Raw genomic sequence first — 19,629 nt, 5'->3', positions numbered from 1 at the left:
GGTCTAACATTCGGGGCAATAAACCAGCGCCTCTTTCAGAAAGGGTTAATCTCCCGTTTTGTGAATGATTTCTTAACAAGTAGAAAGTGCAGGATTGGCCGCTGCAGACCCCGGAAAATCCCCAATGGGTTGAGGGTCTGAGATGCTACTAGCGCTGAAAGGGCTGAGGGATTCACTGTCCTACAGAACAGCAAAACAGAACTGAGGCACTGACTTACAGTTCCCACGTCATCATGTACAGGATGTGCAGCTGCAAACACGTACTAGTTCTTGCTATGGAGCCAGAGCTCGAAGTACTGGAGTAATTCACGATTCTTTTCAGAAGTGGCTGCACATACGTTCACCCGGTGTGTCAGCTGCCGGTGCAGCCCTGCAGGAGGAGATCCAGAACATAAACCTGTGGGTGGAAATGCGTCCGAGTCGCTCCGGCCTCTCCGTGATATTCATTCCTCGTGGTTTCCTTAGTTCTGTATCCTTGTGAGTCAATGTCAGTCGTGAGACAGACTAAATGATTTACTATCAAAGTGAAACTCACACAGTAATAATGAAATTAGATTATTGCACAAAAATATATACTGCGTTGGCCGGGAATCGAACCCGGGTCAACTGCTTGGAAGGCAGCTATGCTCACCACTATACCACCAACGCTTGCTACTATTGTAGGAGCTGCTTTCCCTCTGAGAAATAACACAAGCCCGCCGATATCTTCACAGAAGAGTTATTCTGCAGCTAAGGCGACCATTCCCGCACAGACTTTTCACTCCACTCACCCGTCTAAGAGCCCCCAGATAGTCCAGTTTTAACAGCCCCTCCGCGGGACTGAGCACCAATAACTGAAGCCATCAATTCTACTCAGACAGAAACCAGCAGCATCACCCAAACTCCGCAATTTAATCGTATGCTGACTTCCCTCCGGTCCTAGCAGTAGGTTAGCCTTAGTATTATGGGCGCCAGGGTCAGAATGGACATGAGCCCCAGAAACCTCTGGGCCTCGGTGCCACTCTACCTGCTGCACGCCCTGTGGCCTACAACAGTGAATTCGACCTGTCGAGGGGCGGTAAACCAACCTGCAGGGGGAGATCCGTGGTGTCAATCAAGGGTTATCCAGCTCCAGACAATCTGTTTTAAGGAAAGCGATGGTGCCCCCTCCCCATTTCCCCACCCGCCACCCAACCTCACCCTTATTTCAAGAATCTCTACATTGTCACTAGAAAGAAGCCCGGCACAGAAGAGAAGCTTTCAGAGCTGCCGGGAGAGGGTTGAACCTTCAGTTTACAGAAGCCGAATAGTCCACCAGACTCACCGCTGCATTAAAGGGATCCCACGGCCTCTCGGAGGCAGAATGTAGCAAGAATCCATCTGAGGTCCCGGGGGTCCGCACATCGACTTCACGCACTGGAAAGAACAAGATGGGACCGATGCTGGGGGGCTACAGGCGGGGGAGAACCACCTCATTCTATGGGGCATCCTTTAATACACCCCGTCTGGCCAGGGGTTCCTGGGGTGATGGAACATCATCCCAGAGACCCCCCCATATCTTGTCTGAATGCTGAATAAACACGCGGGGAAACTTGCGGAGGGTGATAAATGCGCTCTTATCACTGGCCGGTCAGACCCTACTAGCTGGCTGCTGACCGGGGCATCCATTCCAGGTTTTCCCGGGTCAGTGCGTGATGTGCTGCTCCAGTCCAAGTTTTTAGTTTGAATTCTGGGAGTTTTAGTTTTATTTATTCCATTATAAAACAGGACTACAAGTCCAGAATTCAAAGTAAAAAAAACTCGGATTGGAGCAACACATAAAGAATGGACCTGGGAAACTTGGCAGCTATGCTGGTGCCACCCTGGAGGGTTGGTACCACAGAGTGTGGCATGTTCTAGGGGTGGAAAACCTCACACATTCTGATACGGGTCCGGATGCCGTATCCCACTGGTGGGGGCCCTGCTCCTGACGTTAGTTTACAAAAGACCACACGGGCCTTACATGCCCAAGAGCACACGAGTGGTACTACTGCAGCCTGGGGCAGGAAGGAGAGATGGACTACAGGGAAAGGCGCTGCTGAGCTTCAGTCCTTCCGGTTTCACCATCACGAACGGGTCAGTTTCTGAGAAAACACATTAAAGTGGGGAACGGGAGAGACAGAGTGTTTCTCTTCATGTCTGGAAACGTGTAAATGTTATTCTTAAAAAGAAATCAATAAGGGGACCAATCACAGCAACAAAAACGAAACGCCGCATCAATGCATCGAAGCAAGGTAGTCAAACGACAATTGCTGAACCCTGCAAGCTCCGCATGCCATGATTCACCATGGTATCCAACCGAACCCCCCCCCCCGCCCACAGCGCCCAGCTCACTGACACAACCTCATCTGAAGCAAGGTTAACCCACTGACAAAACCTCACCTGAAGCCCAACTCACTGACACAACCTCACCCGAAGCCCAACTCACTGACACAACCTCACGCAAAGCAACCCCAACTCACTAACACACCTCACCCGAAGCCCAACTTACTGACACAACCTCACCTGAAGCAAGCCCAACTCACTGACACAACTTCAAGCGAAGCAACCCCAACTCACTAACACAACCTCACCGAAGCCCAACTCACTGACTCAACCTCACCCGAAGCTCAACTCTCTGACACAACCTCACCTGAAGGAAGCCAAACTCACTGACACAACCTCACGAGAAGCAAGCCCAACTCACTAACACAACTTCACGCAAAGCAACCCCAACTCACTAACACAACCTCATGCGAAGCAACCCCAACTCACTAACACAACCTCATGCAAAGCAACCCCAACTCACTAACACAACCTCATGCGAAGCAACCCCAGCTCATTGACACAACCTCACCTGAAGCAAGCCCTGACCAGCCCACCCCTGTGGGTGCACTGATATCTGTAGTAACTGACAACACCCTCCAATGGTCGCTGCCCCTTAAAACCTAGTGAAAACACATGCACAGCTGCAGAGGCACACAACTGTGTTTAGACCTTCTACAACCCCCTCCTGCCTCCCATGAATCAGTGATCTACTCTTCCTCACAGTGGCTTACACTTCCTGAGACAAACAAGCCCCACATAGTACAGCAGGACTCGTCTTAAGCACATCAGCCGGATTGTGGGTGTCCACAAAGGCATCAAACCTGTGAAGAGTCTCAGACTGAGGACCTGCACCTACACTGCACCACACACCTCCCCCCCTGTCCTACTGACTAACAGAGCACCATGTGGTAACCCTGCATTCAGAGGTGGACTCACTGACCCGGTGGCGCATATTCTAAAGTGTTCACAATTTCAATACCGGACTACACCGGTCCAATCCCTAAACACCAGCACACAACCTCACAATTAGAAGAACCAGTGAAACGATCGACAGCCTCAGCCGGGCGCACACTGAATGTGTTTGTCGCTTCCAAAAAACTTGCAGCAACACTCTGCTCTTTGTCAAGAAGAATGAGAGGCCAAGAAGGTGACAGATGTGTGTTATAGTTTCAAGTTTAAATTTATTGGCACAGTTAGTTAAAACCATTGCAATTCAAACATACATATTTGTAGAAATACTTAGCATACTCACTGTATTAAATAGAGACTCATAAAAACATAAAATGCTTGTTTAAACTAAAACTTATCATAATGATCAATTTGTGCATGACTAAAATGTTCTCTACTGATTCCAACCTTACTCTTGGTCTTAAATTTAGGACTTTCTTACTCCCGTGCAAAACTGTGATTGTAGATGAGTAGGGCTCAGGGAATACTAAAAATGACGAACACTAAGTTATACCTGAGACTGTTTTCTGGCTGCAGCTAACCTGTTGGGTGCTTTACTAACATAAAATGATAACCCGTGCGCACTCGGCTTAGACTTTATTCCCTAGTTCTTTCTGGGCCTGTACCATAAATTTGGTCCCCCGACAAGAAAAGAGTATTGAGAGTCCGCTGAGCCAACTGATGACGGCTGGACTGCATGTTCAATATCCTAAAAATATTTTTCAGATACAATATCCTGTAACCTAGCAACACCGGGCACACACAGAAAATGTGTTCTAATGACTCCTGTCTGTATCCACACAGTCAACAGGAATGCGTTGGATCTTGTTGTCTCCATGAAGGGACCATGGGCCAGATGTATCAAAGGTTTTTACCCATTCTGTGTCTATGGGAAAAAGTGTTTGTACATATGTCCCCATATCTTTCATTTCCATCAACCCAAATCGAAAGAGCATGAACTAGTGTTCCAGCAACTGGTTGAAGGATGCTGCTAAATATTCCTGTACCCGTAAGGTTTTGTAAGATGTTGTTACAATCCTGGTGTGCTGTCTTCTTCTTCCCAATTTTTGTTTGTCAGAATTTAAAGATTTTATCTTAGTGACAGCATTTGCCTTCCGGTAAATCTCCTTTTTGCCCAGGTTCTGCTCCCAGGCTTCTGGCAGACCTAGCACTTTAAAACAGTTGTTTAAATGCTGACCACAGGTGCCTTTATTGTTGTGACCCTGTTGCTCCTCGATTTCCATCCAACATAGGTTATTTAAGGTACCAATCTCTGCTGTACGCATCCTCCAGCATAATTTGGTGAAAGCACATTTACTCTGAAATTCGTAGTTTTTCAGACCCAATTCTAGGCAGACCTGGACTGGAGATGCTGGTCGGGGTATCCGAAAAACCATTTTGTAGGCCTTTGTCTGGACTTGATTGAAAAAAACTGCCTCCTTCCCCAGCATGATTTCGGCGCCATAAGTGACAGTCGGCATTAGTCGTGCTGCCGTGACTGAAAGGAGGTGTGAATATGACGGGCAGCTCAGTTTTTGTTTTAGTATTTTGAAGCCATAGGTCAATGAAAGGGCTTTAGCTTGAGCAACAGCAAGCTGTGGCTGGAAGGTCAAGAGGCGGTCCATGGTGAATCCCAAATATTTGTATGTGGGGGCAGCCTCCACCCGGGTTCCCTTTATGAACCATGAAGAAGATTTGTACTTTATGTCTACTAGGCGGCCAACCTTAGTTTTACTCAAATTCAATTCCAGACCTTGCATTGTTATGTATGTATGAAATGCGTTGATGCTATGCTGTAGGCCGACTTGTGTTTGGCTGAGTATGACTGTCGTCTGCATACTGTAGCCATGCTATTCCTTTCTTGGGCAATATTGGCGGATGGCTGTTTACCGATGCTAGAGCCTCAGCTAGGTCGGCAAGATATAAGTTGAACAGCGTAGGAGCTAATACATTCTTGTTTTAGTCCTTTTGCCATCAATATTCTGTTGGTGAGGTAGCCACCTTCTTCGATTTTTACTTGCGCCCAAGTGCCTATGTACAAGTCCATCATTGCATTGAGAAGGCTACAGGGTAAGCCCCAACCTTTCAGTTTGTCCCATAGGTGGGTTCTTGGTACGAAATCAAACCCTGCCTTTAGATCAATAAAACATGTGAATAGCCTTTTCTTCTTAAGCCTGGCTTTGTTTCCCAACAGAGCCAGGGTTGTCAGGTTAGTGGAGGCTCCCATACCAGTTCTGAAACGTGTCTGGCATTGTGGAATTAGATGTCTGTCATGAATCCATTCTGCTAGTAGTTGCAGTAAACATGCTGAGTAGAGTTTTATTTCCACATCTATCAATGCTATTAGCCTGTAGTTTGAAGGGCTAGCGGGGTTGCCTGCTTTATATATTGGATGGATGATACTGCCTTTCCATGCGTCTGGTAGACCCGTGGTGCCCTGGGGGTCATCAAAAAGCAGCATCATATATTGTGCCCAGAATGAAGGGTCTCCTCTAAATAGGGCATTTGGCATTCCGTTCCGGCCAGCTGAGCCTTCCAGTTTTAATTTCTTTATAAGGCTTATCACCTTTTCGATGTCGATGCTCTTTAGTGTGTACTTTTGTTCATTTTGGTTTATAAGTAAATCTGTTTGCGTTGTCTCTCTGAAACCAAAGTTATCTTACTTGGGTCATTGGCTGACTGAGTGGCCTCCTCCTTCATATGGTGTACTGGGCGTGAGAACATTGTTTGTATGTGGGCTTCCCATGTGGCCGCATCAATTCCGGTGTTCATATGTCGATTTTTTTCCCCTGATTTAGTACATTTATCAGTTCCCAGAACTTTTCATTATTTTTCTGTTTGTTGGACATGAGCAGCTTGGTCCACAAATCCTCATGATACCTCCGTTTTGCCATCCAGCAATTTTTCTTGTATTTGGCTCTTAGCTCAGAGAGCCTTGTGTTGTCAGATTTCCTTCCCCAGCGTGTGTCCTTTAGGACTTCTTTTAATTCTCTAGAGACTTGATTTTTCTGATTATGCAGTGTTTTGTTAAACCATGGCTTTTCTGCTCTGCCGCTCTTAACTTTGTTTTTTGTTTCTATGACCTAAATTGGGAGACTTTTTTTGATGGAAAATGTATTCATTAAGGAATCACACAAGTGCGTCCTATCGGTCACTCGTTCTCCTAGAGGATGATTTTCTTGTTCCTGCATTCTTAGTGTTTCTTTAAGCTCATTAATTGTGCCAGCACTGCGGTACACTTCTTCCATTACTATACCGAGGCCTGGCCCCTTCCATTTAAATTTTTTTGTGTCATAAGTCACTGGGGCTGAAATTATGATATTGGCAGAGGGTAGCCGGTTCCATTCATTCTGGATCTTAATGAGTTGTGGGAAGTGATCGCTCTCAGTGCGTTCTTGGATCCTATATGCTAAAACCAATGGCAGTGCAGTTTCATTGATAAATGTAAAGTCGATGTTAGATTTTTTTGTGCCACTTAAGAAGGTTACTTGTGCGGATGAAGCATCCTCAGGAAGAGGAATCAGGCAACGCAAACACAGGGTTTCAAGCTTTGAGTTAGTGTATGTTCCATTTAGAGGTTTTGTGCTGCACTTTCTCAAATCAAGGTTGAAATCGCCAGACAGAATGAGGATTGCGTCCTTATTTTGCTTCTGCAGCATTTTTACAATGCTGATCAACGTTTCCATATTTTCTCTGTTTTGCATTTTATTAGGATGATTATATACATTGATCAGTAGTAGGGTTCTGTTGTTGCCTAATGGAGCCCAGTGTTCCAACATAGTTGGTAGCAGCCAGTCAATGCCCAGGTCGATCTGTTTGATCACCCAGTTGATTTTCGTGGAGCAGTATGTTGTAAGGCCCCCCTTGGGGTGTCCGTGACTTTGAGGTTGTTTTGCAGAGACGTCTATCCCTGAATGTCCAGAAATGTGTATTGGCTCCATGCACCATGTTTCCTGCAACATGAAGATTTCAAACTGCTTTAGGAAACTCAGTGCCAGCTTATTGGTAACCAGGTTTTTTAGAGCACAAGTGTTCCAGGAGCATATGGGGATATTGTAGGAAGTTGGCTCTGTATGTACTATTTCAAAGTAAGAAATAGCATGCACAGAGTCCAAGGGTTCCCCTTAGAGGTAAGATAGTGGCAAAAGAGATAATTCTAATGCTCTATTTTGTGGTAGTGTGGTCGAGAAGTAGGCTTATCAGAGGGTAGTGTTAAGCATTTGTTGTGCACACACAGGCAATATAAGAGGAACACACACTCAAAGACATTTCCAGGCCAACAGGTTTTTGTATAGAAAAATATATTTTCTTAGTTTATTTTAAGAACCACAGGTTCAAGATTTACAAGTAATACCTTTCATTTAAAGTATTTCACTTAGGTAACTTAAGAACTTTGAATCAGAAAAATAGCATGTACAGTTTTCACAAAAATGGCAATAAGCTTTTTTTAAACTAGACACTGCAATTTTCAACAGTTCCTGGGGGAGGTAAGTATTTGTTAGTTTTGCAGGTTAGTAAACCACCTGCAGGGTTCAAAGTTGGGTCCAAGGTAGCCCACCGTTGGGGGTTCAGAGCAACCCCAAAGTTACTACACCAGCAGCTCAGGGCCGGTCAGGTGCAGAGGTCAAAGTGGTGCCCAAAACGCATAGGCTTCAATGGAGAAGGGGAAGCCCCGGTTCCAGTCTGCCAGCAGGTAAGTACCCGCGACTTCGGAGGGCAGTCCAGGGGGGTTTTGTAGGGCACTGGGGGACACACAAGTCAGCACAGAAAGTGCACCCTCAGCGGCACGGGGGCGGCCGGGTGCAGAGTGCAAACAGGCGTCGGTTTGTAATGGAGTTCAATGGGAGACCAAGGGGTCTCTTCAGCGATGCAGGCAGGCAAGGGGGGGGCTCCTCGGGGTAGCCGCCACCTGGGCAAGGGAGAGGGCCACCTGGGGAACGCTTCTGCACTGGAGGTCGGATCCTTCAGGTCCTGGGGGCTGCGGTGCAGTGTCTTTACCAGGCGTCGGGTTCTTAGAAGCAGGCAGTTGCGGTCAGGGGGAGCCTCTGGATTCCCTCTGCAGGCGTCGCTGGGGGGGCTGAGGGGGGTCAACTCTGGCTACTCACAGGGTCGTAGTCGCCGGGGAGTCCTCCCTGTAGTGTTGTTTCTCCGCAGGTCGAGCCGGGGGTCTCGGGTGCAGACTGCAAAGTCTCATGCTTCCGGCGAGAAAAGTGTTGTCTTTATTGCAAAGATGTTTCTTCTTTGGAGCAGAGCCGCTGTCCTAGGGAGTTCTTGGTCCTTTTAGATGCAGGGTAGTCCTCTGAGGGTCCAGAGGTCGCTGGACCCTGTGGAACGCGTCGCTGTTGCAGTTTTTCTTGAAGTGGGGAGACAGGCCGGTAGGGCTGGGGCCAAAGCAGTTGGTGTCTCCGTCTTCTCTGCAGGGCTTTCAGGCCAGCAGTCCTTCTTCGTCTTCAGGTTGCAGGAATCTATCTTGCTAGGTTCTGGGAGCCCCTAAATACTCAATTTAGGGGTGTGTTTAGGTCTGGGGGGTTAGTAGCCAATGGCTACTAGCCCTGAGGGTGGCTACACCCTCTTTGTGCCTCCTCCCTGAGGGGAGGGGGGCACATCCCTAATCCTATTGGGGGAATCCTCCATCTGCAAGATGGAGGATTTCTAAAAGTCAGAGTCACCTCAGCTCAGGACACCTTAGGGGCTGCCATGACTGGCCAGTGACTCCTCCTTGTTTTTCTCATTATCTCCTCCGGCCTTGCTGCCAAAAGTGGGGCCGTGGCCGGAGGGGGCTGGCAACTCCACTAGCTGGAGTGCCCTGGGGTGCTGTAACAAAGGGGGTGAGCCTTTGAGGCTCACAGCCAGGTGTTACAGTTCCTGCAGGGGGAGGTGAGAAGCACCTCCACCCAGTACAGGCTTTGTTACTAGCCACAGAGTGACAAAGGCACTCTCCCCATGTGGCCAGCAACATGTCTGGTGTGTGGCAGGCTGGTAAAACTAGTCAGCCCACACTGGAAGTCGGGTATGTTTTCAGGGGGCATCTCTAAGATGCCCTCTGGGGTGTATTTCACAATAAAATGTACACTGGCATCAGTGTGCATTTATTATGCTGAGAAGTTTGATACCAAACTTCCCAGTTTCCAGTGTAGCCATTATGGTGCTGGGGTGTTCGTGTATGACAGACTCCCAGACCATATACTCTTATGGCTACCCTGCACTTACAATGTCCAAGGTTTTGCTTAGACACTGTAGGGGCATAGTGCTCATGCACCTATGCCCTCACCTATGGTATAGTGCACCCTGCCTTAGGGCTGTAAGGCTTGCCAGAGGGGTGACTTACCTATGCCATAGATAGTGTGAGGTTGGCATGGCACCCTGAGTCATTTTCTCCCCACCAGCACACACAAGCTGGCAAGCAGTGTGTCTGTGCTGAGTGAGGGGCCTCCAGGGTGGCATAAGACATGCTGCAGCCCTTAGAGACCTTCCCTGGCATCAGGGCCCTTGGTACCAGGGGTACCAGTTACAAGGGACTTACCTGGATGCCAGGGTGTGCCAATTGTGGAAACAAAGGTACAGGTTAGGGAAAGAAGAGTGGTGCTGGGGCCTGGTTAGCAGGCCTCAGCACACTTTCAAATCATAACTTGGCATCAGCAAAGGCAAAAAGTCAGGGGGTAACCATGCCAAGGAGGCATTTCCTTACAGATTTTTTCTGAGTTTTCATCAGGACCAGTTATGATTGTTGTCGTTTAAAATTTGCCTTCCAGCCTGTTTGACTGTCGAGGGCATACCGATGAAGAACTGTTGGTGCGTGCCGTTATGAAGCATGCTATGATGCTTTACTATAGCCTTAGATCCCGCCGTAGCGGGCTCTACCGGCTATTAAAGGCCCGCTCGGCTCGGGCATTTAACAAGGGAGAGGGACTTTAATAGCCGGTAGAGCCCGCTACGGCGGGTTCTAAGGCTATTAGAACATTCTGCCACACAGGGCAGAATGTTCCATTAAAAAAAAAAAAAATGTTCACGGAGCCAGAGGGGATTAATATCCCCTCTGGCTCCATGAGGCTTTGTTCACAGCTGTTGCTGTGAACAAAGCAAACATTGGAATGTTGGCGCTGCGGGCTTTTACCGGCCAGTAAAAGCCTGCAGCACTCCATTGTTTTCAATGGAGCCCCCAGCATTCCAATGTTCTAATATTGTCAAATGTTCCCGATTACTTGGGGAGGTTTCTACTTCCACGGCCCCTTTTAAAATTGATCTGCCCTTCTTTTGTTGCGGTATTAAAAGATTAGTATGTCCGGGCGGTTCTAATTTTTGCAGGACGATGCCCCATGAGCTGAACGTACCTTGATATTCTAGATCTGTTAGGTGACAGATGTGTGTTATAATATTGTAACACCACACCACACATACACAGCACACACAACACAAAGCAACAGAAGGTAACATAACAACATATGATAACAGATATGTTGGTTCACTTAAATGCTTAAGTAGGTTTAGATCATAAGCATGTTAAAAGTGCCTTTGAATATACAATATACAATTGTTCACTTCCACCCCCCTGGGTATCTGAGTACCTCTGGGTCTTGATCCCAACGCTTGATTTTTTTGTCTTAAATGTTCAGAGGTGACAAGTTAAAACCATCTGCTCTGTATATGCGAAGATCCTGGAGGGGGCTGAGCAGAATGTGTCAGGAAGGAGAGTAATGCAGAGCGAGGCATGCAATGTAAAAAGACAGGGAGAAACAGAGCCTCAAATGAAAATGTTATTGCACCCAAAGGGTCCTCTCCAGATGGTCTCACTCCTCCAGTCTTAAGGGTGAAGAGCGTTGTATACGTGTTTGTGGTCAGTCATTGTTTAGTCGCTTGAGTGTTTGTGGTCAGTCACGTGAACTAACTCAACGCACCAGTATTATATGCGAAAATAAATCTGAGGGACATTCTAAGAAATCTGCAGAAAGGAAAAGGCCAAAATGCAAAATACATATATACATCTCATGAAGTACCACGCACTGTGTTTATGTACAGAGATCCATAATGTTTGGTTTGAACCCTTCTTGGTAAAAATAGGTTCTCTGGTCTCACATAAATGCATCGCATAATGTGTGCATTACCGCAGAAATATTTCTGCTGAATCACATATTTTATCAATAATGACAGGGCTGTAGAATTTCACTAAATAAAAAGGATTAAGGACTCTTTTCCGTGTGAAACAGTAGAGATCCCAGTGGAAAAGTAGTAGGCCTGTAACTCTGTGGTCCAAGGTTCGAAGTCGTCCTCTGCTAGTCATTTTGACTTCCAGCACCATATTTTCATTTAACAGTTCATGATTAGTTCTGTATTATCTTCCGCTGAAGGAAAACGTAATATTTTATTTTCCACTCCACAAGTGGAAAGAATGATGCATCATATGCGGCTATAGACTTATACGACAGCGCCATCTACTGTCTATCAATTGAAGTATCCAACGCATTGTTTAGATAATAACTAGCAATGTGGGGTGAGGTAAGGCTGCTACTTCCTGTTAATGTAATACAGAATTGTGGCATAGCATTATTTTTGTTGCTCAATGCAGCTAAAACACTTGCATTTTTCCCAAAGGGTACATTATAAATGATGCGAAGCTTCTAAGTACACATTAGAAGCAGGTTTCCAGGTAATCTATGAGAGCTTGGTCCACATTTATGTTTATATAAAACAAGAGTTTTTAAATGCAATTATTTTTTTAATTGAGAAATTAGGGTAAATTCATGGGAGTCAATTTTGGAGTTTAAAAGAACAACTTTTTGACCCCGACGTGATTTGAACACGCAACCTTCTGATCTGGAGTCAGACGCGCTACCGTTGCGCCACGAGGTCTACTGTTCTGTTCAACAGGATGACTGAAAAGTAAGCAAAATGATTTCTTGCTCGTCAAACTTTCCAGAGTAATTAACGAGATTAAAGTACATGAAGCTATTCTACAGGCCTGGCACTAGGTCACTCTAAAGTAAACATTTACAGTCCATTCAATAACACAGACCATCCATGCGATATGTATTACTACATTTTCATGACACCCTTGTACTTGCTTTGTTGCTGGCGCTGCTAATGTATAGTCCTGTCAAGTGTGACATAGACTATGAAAAACACATTTCTTGTATCATCAGCAGCGAAAGATCAGACATTTGTAACACAAGTCAGCCGAGATCCCATAAACTCAGCAAACAGAGTTTTTTGTTAATATGCCACTCTCCTCGAGGGCACAGAGTCAGAACTCTGCCTCCTTGGCCTCAATTGTTAGTAGCTTTGCTTTGGTGGGCGCACTGTTACTGGGTGAATGGGAGAGTCACGCATGAGTCCAAGTGGAGAGATGATTTTGGAGTGAACTGTGCCAGTGGACATCACTCAAGTGTGTCACGGAGAATACTCAAATAGCGACAGAAAATGCTGCCCGCCCCGAAATATCCTTGCACAGGGATACCTTGTTGAAGTTGCTACTCGCGCTAGGAAATTCTCCTCCTTAACTTTTCAGTTAATTTCAAGTATTTTCTATCCTTTGAAGGGTGTGGCCCCAGGAACATCACAATGGTATCTATCAACAGTGCAGCAGGTGCAGTGGCACTGAGGTTGTTGAATTTGAGCGGACCACTACATCCCAATTAGGCTTTTTGCTACTTAACCAGAGGACATGGATGCATTTCCCTTGCTTGCATGAGGGCACCATGTACCCTCACTGCACCACTGGCCAAGATATCCATTGCAAAGGTTTGTACTAATGTTTAAGTCAGGCAAGGAAGGAGTGCACATGACCTAGATTTTGATAGATGATATCACAATTAATAAAAATAAGTTAGATGACTATGACTAGTGGGAGAAAAATGTGAAACAGAAATCTATAGAAAAAAAATCACTGGCAGATTGAACTTGCCACTTTTCACGACTGTATTCCACTTGTTGGATTTAGTGGAATTTTGGAGCTATTGCACATTTTGTGCTCTTTCAAACCCCCACTGTGAACCACCACGAAACACCATGAACCACCAACTGCAAACTATTAATCAGAACAAGCATTTGCAATTCTATAGGTCTTGCATTTTCTTGAGTTTGAGCTATTGGCATTGTAAATTCATAACTGGACTTTCCTTGCCTAAACGTCTGAACAGAAATTGGGAAATCAGGCTGGAAAAGTATTTTCTTTTTGTTTTAACAGAATGAAACATCTTGAAAGCCTAATTGCCTTCCATTTCAACAAAGCTCGAATGAAGTTAACAATAGCAGAGCAGCCTGAGAAGATTTTTTTTCCCCCAATAAAGGAGGTAAGAAATGCCCTATGTGCTATGTCGTGAGAGCTGGCAGGGAGGGGTCCTTGAGAAAGAGACTCAAGATGCATGTGAGGCTAAGCAAGATTCACATTATTGCTTCTAGGTTTAGCTACATTGTACCAGAAAGGGCATATTGTGGCTTTCGTGAACAGTGAGCTAAACAATGGTGTGTTTCTTTTTTAAAATAAGCGTATTTTAGGACCCGGAGGTAAACGAGGACAGCACTGGAATAAAGCCAAAACAAATGTCAGCGAAATGGGAGGAGGTGGGAGGAATGAAATGCTGCAACAAAACGCAGGTCGCTACCAGCCTAAAACGCCCACAGTGAAAAGGGAGTACCAAAGAAATAACAAAAATAGTCAGTCCCAGCAACAGATAAAGAAACCAAAGTGGATCAGTACAGTAGTTGGTCACTGCTCTGAAACAGTACAAGGAGTGAGAAAAAGGCAGAACTGACCACTAGCGATTTTTAAAGGACACTGCAACCAACAAATGAAATTGCTTTAAGCCATAAGAAGTATTCTAAAAGTGGACACGAGGCCGATGGCTTACGCTCGACCAAAAAATGGCACAAAAATGGCAAAAAAAGGGGGGGTGGCCTGACGCAGAAGAATGTGGCAGCTAAGCCTGGTCCTGGTGTGCCGTCTCCCTGATGCCATAAACCCTTCAGTTCTTCAGAGCTGAGATTCCCCACTGAGGCCCAAAGCATGAGGATAAGCCTTCAGATCGTGTAGAAGCAAAAACTGAAGCCTGTAGGAGGCTGGACTGGCTTGTAGTGAGTACCAAGGGGTACTTGCACCTTGCACCAGGCCCAGTTATCCCTTATTAGTGTATAGGGTGTCTAGCAGCTTAGGCTGATAGATAATGGTAGCTTAGCAGAGCAGCTTAGGCTGAACTAGGAGACGTGTGAAGCTACTACAGTACCACTTAGTGTCATATGCACAATATCATAAGAAAACACAATACACAGTTATACTAAAAATAAAGGTACTTTATTTTTATGACAATATGCCAAAGTATCTTAGAGTGTACCCTCAGTGAGAGGATAGGAAATATACACAAGATATATATACACAATAGCAAAAATATGCAGTATAGTCTTAGAAAACAGTGCAAACAATGTATAGTTACAATAGGATGCAATGGGGAAACATAGGGATAGGGGCAACACAAACCATATACTCCAAAAGTGGAATGCGAACCACGAATGGACCCCAAAGCTATGTGACCTTGTAGAGGGTCGCTGGGACTATTAGAAAATAGTGAGAGTTAGAAAAATAACCCTCCCCAAGACCCTGAAAAGTGAGTGCAAAGTGCACTAAAGTTCCCCTAAGGACAAAAGAGTCGTGTTAGAGGAATAATGCAGGAAAGACACAAACCAGCAATGCAACAACTGTGGATTTCCAATCTAGGGTACCTGTGGAACAAGGGGACCAAGTCCAAAAGTCACAAGCAAGTCGGAGATGGGCAGATGCCCAGGAAATGCCAGCTGCGGGTGCAAAGAAGCTTCGACTGGACAGAAGAAGCTGAGGTTTCTGCAGGAACGAAAAGGGCTAGAGACTTCCCCTTTGGTGGACGGAACCCGTCTTGCCTTGTAGAGTCGTGCAGAAGTGTTTTCCCGCCGGAAGGACGCCAACAAGCCTTGCTACACGCAAATCGTGCGTTTGGCGTTTTTGGACGCTGCTGGGGCCCAGGAGGGACCAGGAGGTCGCAAATTGGACCTGCAGAGACAGGGGACGTCGAGCAAGACAAAGAGCCCTCACTGAAGCAGGTAGCACCCGGAGAAGTGCCAGAAACAGGCACTACGAGGATGCGTGAAACAGTGCTCACCGAAGTTGCACAAAGGAGTCCCACGTCGCCGGAGACCAACTTAGAAAGTCGTGCAATGCAGGTTAGAGTGCCGTGGACCCAGGCTTGGCTGTGCACAAAGGATTTCCGCCGGAAGTGCACAGGGGCCGGAGTAGCTGCAAAGTCCCGGTTCCCAGCAATGCAGCCCAGCGAGGTGAGGCAAGGACTTACCTCCACCAAACTTGGGCTGAAGAGTCACTGGACTGTGGGGGTCACTTGGACAGCGTCGCTGGATTCGAGGGACCTCGCTCGTCGTGCTGAGAGGAGACCCAAGGGACCGGTAATGCAGCTTTTTGGTGCCTGCGGTTGCAGGGGGAAGATTCCGTCGACCCACGGGAGATTTCCTCGGAGCTTCTGGTGCAGAGAGGAGGCAGGCTACCCCCACAGCATGCACAAGCAGGAAAACAGTCGAGAAGGCGGCAGGATCAGCGTTACAGAGTTGCAGTAGTCGTCTTTGCTACTATGTTGCAGGTTTGCAGGCTTCCAGCGCAGTCAGCGGTCGTTTCCTTATCAGAAGGTGAAGAGAGAGATGCAGAGGAACTCGGCTGAGCTCATGCATTCGTTATCTAAAGTTTCCCCAGAGACAGAGACCCTAAATAGCCAGAAAAGAGGGTTTGGCTACCTAGGAGAGAGGAAAGGCTACTAACACCTGAAGGAGCCTATCAGCAGGAGTCTCTGACGTCACCTGGTGGCACTGGCCACTCAGAGCAGTCCAGTGTGCCAGCAGCACCTCTGTTTCCAAGATGGCAGAGGTCTGGAGCACACTGGAGGAGCTCTGGACACCTCCCAGGGGAGGTGCAGGTCAGGTGAGTGGTCACTCCCCTTTCCTTTGTCCAGTTTCGCGCCAGAGCAGGGGCTAAGGGGTCCCTGAACCGGTGTAGACTGGCTTATGCAGAATTGGGCACATCTGTGCCCAACAAAGCATTTCCAGAGGCTGGGGGAGGCTACTCCTCCCCTGCCTTCACACCATTTTCCAAAGGGAGAGGGTGTCACACCCTCTCTCAGAGGAAGTTCTTTGTTCTGCCATCCTGGGCCAGGCCTGGCTGGACCCCAGGAGGGCAGCTGCCTGTCTGAGGGGTTGGCAGCAGCAGCAGCTGCAGAGAAACCCCAGGAAGGGCAGTCTGGCAGTACCAGGGTCTGTGCTACAGACCACTGGGATCATGGAATTGTACCAACAATGCCAGGATGGCATAGAGGGGGCAATTCCATGATCATAGACATGTTACATGGCCATATTCGGAGTTACCATGGTGAAGCTACATATAGGTAGTGACCTATATGTAGTGCACGCGTGTAATGGTGTCCCCGCACTCACAAAGTTCAGTGAATTGGCTCTGAACAATGTGGGGGCACCTTGGCTAGTGCCAGGGTGCCCTCACACTAAGTAACTTTGCACCTAACCTTTACCAGGTAAAGGTTAGACATATAGGTGACTTATAAGTTACTTAAGTGCAGTGTAAAATGGCTGTGAAATTACGTGGACGTTATTTCACTCAGGCTGCAGTGGCAGGCCTGTGTAAGAATTGTCAGAGCTCCCTATGGGTGGCAAAAGAAATGCTGCAGCCCATAGGGATCTCCTGGAACCCCAATACCCTGGGTACTTCAGTACCATATACTAGGGAATTATAAGGGTGTTCCAGTAAGCCAATGTAAATTGGTAAAAATGGTCACTAGCCTGTCAGTGACAATTTGGAAAGAAATGAGAGAGCATAACCACTGAGGTTCTGATTAGCAGAGCCTCAGTGAGACAGTTAGTCACTACACAGGTACCACATTCAGGCACACTTATGAGCACTGGGGCCCTGGCTTACCAGGGTCCCAGTGACACATACAACTAAAACAACATATATACAGTGAAAAATGGGGGTAACATGCCAGGTAAGATGGTACTTTCCTACACAACCCCCCCCCCCCAAACGAAGGACAATAAGACTAGCCATTACCTGATGAGTCTTCATTGTCTAAGTGGAAATATCTGGAGAGTCCATCTGCATTGGAGTGGCTACTCCCAGGTCTATGTTCCACTGTATAGTCCATTCCCTGTAGGGATATGGACCACCTCAACAATTTAGGATTTTCACCTTTCATTTGTTTTAGCCAAAGTAGAGGTTTGTGGTCTGTCTGATAAATGAAGTGAGTGCCAAACAGGTATGGCCTCAACTTCTTCAGAGCCCAGACCACAGCAAAGGCCTCCCTCTCAATGGCAGACCAACACTTTTCTCTAGGGGTCAACCTTCTACTAATAAAAGCAACAGGTTGATCCTGGCCCTCAGAATTAAGTTGTGATAGGACTGCCCCTACTCCTAATTCAGATGCATCAGTTTGGACATAGAATTTTTTAGAGTAACAAGGGCTTTTCAGGACAGGTGCAGAGCACATGGCCTGCTTCAGCTCCTCAAAAGCTTTCTGACAGTTTGCTGTCCATAATACCTTTTTAGGCATTTTCTTGGATGTGAGGTCATTAAGAGGGGCTGCAATGGAGCCATAGTTCTTAATGAACCTCCTGTAATACCCAGTGAGGCCTAGGAAGGCTCTCACCTGAGTCTGAGTGGTAGGGGGGAACCCAATCAATAATAGTTTGGATTTTCCCCTGAAGTGGTGCAATCTGTTCCCCACCAACAAGGTGTCCCAGATAAACCACCTTACCCTGCCCTATCTGGCACTTTGAAGCCTTGATAGTGAGGCCTGCCTTTTGCAGAGCCTCCAAAACTTTCCAAAGGTGGACCAGGTGATCATCCCAGCTGGAGCTAAAGACAGCTATATCATCCAAATATGCTGCACTGAAAGCTTCCAGCCCTTGCAGGACTGTGTTCACCAACCTCTGAAAAGTGGCAGGTGCATTTTTCAAACCAAAAGGCATTACAGTAAACTGGTAATGTCCTCCAATGGTAGAAAATGCAGTCTTAGGTTTAGCATCTTCTGACAATTTGATCTGCCAATACCCTGCAGTCAAATCAAAAGTGCTTAGATACTTGGCAGATGCCAGTGTATCTATGAGCTCATCTGCCCTGGGTATAGGGTGAGCATCAGTTTTGGTTACCAAGTTGAGACCTCTATAGTCTACACAAAACCTCATTTCCTTCTTTCCATCTTTAGAATTGGGTTTTGGTACCAGTACCACAGGAGAAGCCCATGGACTGTCAGAGTGCTCAACCACTCCTAGTTCCAACATTTTCTGAACTTCTTGCTTTATGCAGTCCCTGACATGGTCAGGCTGCCTATAGATCTTACTTTTGACAGGTAAACTGTCTCCAGTATCTATAGTGTGCTCACACCAAGAAGTGGTGCCTGGCACAATGGAGAAGAGTTTTGAAAATTGTCCTAGGAGATTTATGCAATTATCTTTCTGCTCAGCAGTAAGACAATCCGCCAAAACTACACCTTCCACAAGAGCATCTTGTTCTGTGGAAGAGAAGAGATCAGGTAGAGGATCACTGTCTTCTTCCTGTCCCTCATCTGTTGCCATGAGCAGGGTGAGATCAGCCCTGTCATAGTAGGGTTTCAGGCGGTTGACATGGAGCACCCTAAGGGGACTCCTGGCAGTGCCTAAGTCAACCAAGTAGGTGACTTCACCCTTCTTTTCAACAATTGTGTAGGGTCCACTCCATTTATCTTGGAGTGCTCTTGGGGCCACAGGCTCCAAGACCCACACTTTCTGCCCTGGTTGGTACTGAACCAAAACAGCCTTCTGATCATGCCATTGCTTCTGGAGCTCTTGGCTGGCCTGAAGGTTTTTACTGGCCTTTTTCATGTACTCAGCCATCCTTGATCTGAGACCAAGTACATAATCCACAATATCCTGCTTAGGAGCTTTTAAAGGTTGTTCCCAACCCTCCTTTACAAGTGTGAGTGGACCCCTAACAGGGTGTCCAAAAAGAAGTTCAAAGGGGCTGAAGCCCACTCCTTTCTGGGGTACCTCCCTGTAGGCAAAAAGGAGGCATGGTAGAAGGATATCCCATCTCCTGCGGAGTTTTTCAGGGAGTCCCATAATCATGCCTTTGAGAGTTTTATTAAATCTCTCCACCAGTCCATTTGTTTGTGGATGATAGGGTGTTGTGAACTTGTAAGTTACACCACACTCCTTCCACATGGCCTTTAAGTATGCAGACATGAAATTGCTTCCTCTGTCTGATACTACTTCCTTTGGGAAGCCCACCCTGGAAAATATTCCCAGGAGGGCCTTTGCCACTGCAGGAGCTGTAGTGGTCCTTAAAGG

At 46.8% G+C, this 19,629-nt stretch overlaps 2 non-coding genes across 2 annotated transcripts; both read right to left on the bottom strand.

The window, feature by feature from the left end:
* Positions 1-576: 576 nt before the first annotated feature.
* Positions 577-648, bottom strand: TRNAG-UCC (transfer RNA glycine (anticodon UCC)). Its single transcript has one exon. It is a non-coding gene; the product is annotated as a tRNA-Gly (tRNA).
* An 11,400-nt stretch (positions 649-12,048) lies between these two features.
* Positions 12,049-12,120, bottom strand: TRNAW-CCA (transfer RNA tryptophan (anticodon CCA)). The gene has a single exon. It is a non-coding gene; the product is annotated as a tRNA-Trp (tRNA).
* Positions 12,121-19,629: the final 7,509 nt, after the last annotated feature.

The sequence above is a fragment of the Pleurodeles waltl genome, chromosome 12, assembly GCF_031143425.1.
Source record: "Pleurodeles waltl isolate 20211129_DDA chromosome 12, aPleWal1.hap1.20221129, whole genome shotgun sequence".
NCBI lineage: Eukaryota > Metazoa > Chordata > Amphibia > Caudata > Salamandridae > Pleurodeles > Pleurodeles waltl.
This window is presented reverse-complemented; position numbering and strand designations above follow the sequence as displayed.